This window comes from Triticum dicoccoides, chromosome 4A, assembly GCF_002162155.2.
Source record: "Triticum dicoccoides isolate Atlit2015 ecotype Zavitan chromosome 4A, WEW_v2.0, whole genome shotgun sequence".
In the NCBI taxonomy this organism is placed as follows: Eukaryota; Viridiplantae; Streptophyta; class Magnoliopsida; order Poales; family Poaceae; genus Triticum; species Triticum dicoccoides.
Window position 1 is genome coordinate 509,178,554 of NC_041386.1, and position 3,770 is coordinate 509,182,323.

Below are 3,770 nucleotides of genomic sequence, written 5' to 3' on the forward strand. Positions count from 1 at the left end.
CACGCCGCTAGCCGTCGCGGCCCCGTGCTGCCGCACGCAGGAGCCGCCGCCGCCCCACCCGCTGACCCCGCCGCCGCCGCCGCCGAAGTTGATCCCGCCGCCGCCGCCGGTTTTCCCTAGAAAACCGTTCAGTTTTCCGTTCGGTTTTTTAGATCCGTTTTTTATTTAGATCGGTTTATTTCCGATTTACTTTATTTAGCGAGCGTTCGCTCGTTCGTTCGTTTTAACGGACGCGTTCATCGTTTAGTTCCAGAAAACGAACGTTCGTTTGTTAATCTATTCGTCGTTTTTCTTTTTTTGATCGCGATTTCTGATCCGATTTTCGTTCTAGTATAAATTTTCGCTTGTTTATCGGAATCAGGCGATTCAAGTGCCTGGAGTTTCGTCTCGAAACCCTCTTTCTGTTTAACCCACTCAAACAAGTTTTTGCTTCTATAAAATTTGACCTAGATCCAGAATAGTAAACGAGGCTTGTTTCTTTCGCCGTTTGACTTTCGTTGCTTCGTTCGATTTGATTCTTTTTGCAAATCGGAGTTCTTAATTTGAACTATCTGGTTAGTTCTCTTATTTGAGTTTTACCTGTGCATTAGATGAGTACTTATTGTATGCTTGTTTGTTTGCGATAGAGTACCCGGAGTGCACCGCTTGCTACTTTGAATCGCTAGGTTTCGCGGATCATCAACAAGGCTAGTAACACATTGATCATATCCCTTTCATACCCAGTTTTATTGCATTAGATCAATCCCCAAACAATGCATGATTAGGATCTAATTTAAATTGTGGGTTTTGGGAAGTAGATGAGGTAGTACCTATTACCTATTTTATTACCAAACCTTTGGGAGTTACTTCTACATTTGCTTATATCGCCCTGCTATGCTAGTAGGCGTGGATTGGGTGAGTGTATCCATGACAGATGTGAGATTGTTGAATTAATGGTTTATTTAAGGTGGCAACTTAAACACACATCTGGGTGGCCTGAGGCACCTGGGTATTCCAGCAATTGCCTGTTTTTCTTTATGGTCCGCCACCCAGGCTCAAAGGGATCATGAGATTATTCATACTAGAAACTTCCGTGTGCAGCCACAAGCTACTATGGGCTCTAGCATAGATGATTAAGTCGTGCGAACTCTTACAGTGGTAGACTAGCAGATGTAGGGGATGTAGGTTGGTACAGTCTACCCGTTCGTAAGGTGCTAGCGCTTCTCAAAGACTATGTCTCGGTCATCCGTTTCTCAAACATCGTGTAGTGCGAGAATCCCAACGGAGGAGATCGAGTCTTCTGGGAAAAGTGCGCAAACCTCTATAGAGTGTATAAACTAATGATGATTAGCCGTGTCCCCGGTTATGGACAACTTGAGTATCTGGTACTTGGATTATCATGTGAATCTCATCATGTTGCTCTAATTAATTTTGGTGGGTTTTAATGATGATGCTTAATTGGGATTGAGAGGGTGTCTACACTCTCAATGTTTAACAACTACCATGATAGTTAACTAAAATTTATTCCTTTGCAGTAGGGAAAAATTGGCTTTACGCAAAAACAGTAACCATAGAGCTTTCCACCAGCCAAATATGCATGTAGTATAGCCTTATTTTTTCCATTACTCTCTATGTGTTACATTGCCATCATATTCCATGTGCTGACCCGTTTTCAGGCTGCAACGTTCATGTTGCAGACTTTTCAGACGACGAGTAAGGTGCCTTTAGGTCGTGGTTCTATACTCAGTGATGCCATTGGAGTTGATGGACTCACTTATCTTCCAAGCCTTCCGCTGTTAAAGTTATTAGATGGCCTTAAGCCATATTTATTGTAATAAGTTCTCTTGAGATATTCGATGTAATAAGTGTGTGATTGATACTCTGTTATAAATCCTTCAAGTACTGTGCGTCTCAGCATTACTGATCCAGGGATGACACTGAAGCACAGAGATCAGACCATTTGAGTTCTGGTCGCTACACCTGCCCGAGAAGGGCGCCGGGCGCGCCTTCCTATGCGATGGAGGGAGGTGCCCCTAGAGCGGGCGCTGATCCTGACGAGGCTCCGGCTGTGACGCCACCCTCCTGAGGTCCTGCACGGCACATCTGCTTCTTCTTCTTGGGGGTGGCCTCAGGGGGACCCTCGCCCTTGTTGTTGGGGTCGTTGATTGCTGCAGCTTGGAAGGCACGCTCGAGGGAGCACACCGCGTCTCTTTCTTCAGATGGGACCGTGATGATCCCGCCGCTTCCTGGCATCTTGAGGACATTGTAGCCATGATGGGTCACTGCCATGAACTTGGCCAGGGCTGGATACCCGAGGATGGAATTGTAGGGCAGACAGATGTGCGCGACGTCAAAGTCAATGATCTTGGTGTGGTAGTTCTTGCGTTCTCCGGAGGTGACAGGGAGGCAAACCTGCCCTATCGGTGTGGTGGAACCGTCGGTCACTCCTGAGAAAGGCTTGGTAGGCTGAAGCTGGACATATGGCACTTGGAGGCTGTCGAACGTGTCTACGGACAGGACGTTGAGCCCTGCGCTACCGTCGATGAGGGTCTTGGTAACTTGTATATTGCTGATGACTGGGGAGCAAAGCGTCGGAAGGGCGCCAGCGGTAGCTGCGCACTTGAGTTGATCTGCCGAGTTAAACGTGATGGGGCACTGGGACCATCTGAGCGGGCGTGCGGCTTTGAGCTTGGGGAGGACTACATTCACTTCACGAGAAAACTGTTTGAAGATACGCTGCGAGGCTGGGGCCTGGGCTGCGCCCAAGATGCAGGCGATATCACGCGGTTCCTGGAAGCACCAGCCCCCTCGTCCTGATGGTGCTCATCATTCCTTCTTGGTGGTGGCGCTAGCGGAGGGAGCCCAGCGTTGCCTTGAGGACGATCCTCACGAGGCTGGTCCCTCCAGGCGCCCTCGCGAGGCTGATCCTGCCAGAGGTCCTCACAAGGCCGATCGCGCCACTCTTGGCGTGGGCCACGGTCGTCCCAGCATCCGCCACCACGTCCTCCTCCTCGGCCGTAACCCCGATCGCCGCACTCGGGGCGTCGACTGAAGCGTCCTTCACGAATGGCTCTGAACGGTAGACAGTCGCTGGTGTTGTGGGTGTTTAGGTTGTGGAAGGCGTAGAACGGACGGCTGCTCTTGGACGACTCTGGTTGGTCTCTGCCATGCTTGGTGTCTGGTTCTGCTGCGAGCACGGCTGCTCCCTTGCGCTTCACGTCCTTGGCCTTGGCTTTCTTCTCCTCTGGGTCTGCAGTAGGGAGCTCGAGGAGGGAGAGGTGCCCCTCCTCAGCTCTAGCACACTTGATCGCGATGTTGAATAGCTCCAGGGTCGTGCACAACTCCTCGTGGATAGCGAGCTCTTCCTTCATCTTGATGTCATGGACGCCATCAGAGAACGCAGAGATGATGGCCTCGTCGGTCACCTTGGGCATCTTGATCCGTGCGCTGTTGAAGTGCTGAATGTACTTCTGCAGGGTCTCTCCTAGTTGTTGCTTGATGTGGCGCAGCTCACCCGCGACTGGGGGGCAGTCGCGAGTGCCCTGGAAGTTGGCGACGAAGCGGTTGCGCATCTCGTCCCAGGAGGAGATCGAGCCCGGTGGCAGGTTCAGGAGCCAGGAGCGGGCGCCCTCCTTGGGAGCCATGGGAAACCAGTTCGCCATGACTTTATCATCGCCATTGGCCGCTTCGATGCTCAGCTCGTAGAGCTGAAAGAACTCCGTCGGGTCGAGGGTGTCATTGTAGCGAGGAGGCAGATCCGGCTTGAACTTTCCCAGGCAGGCGATGCTACG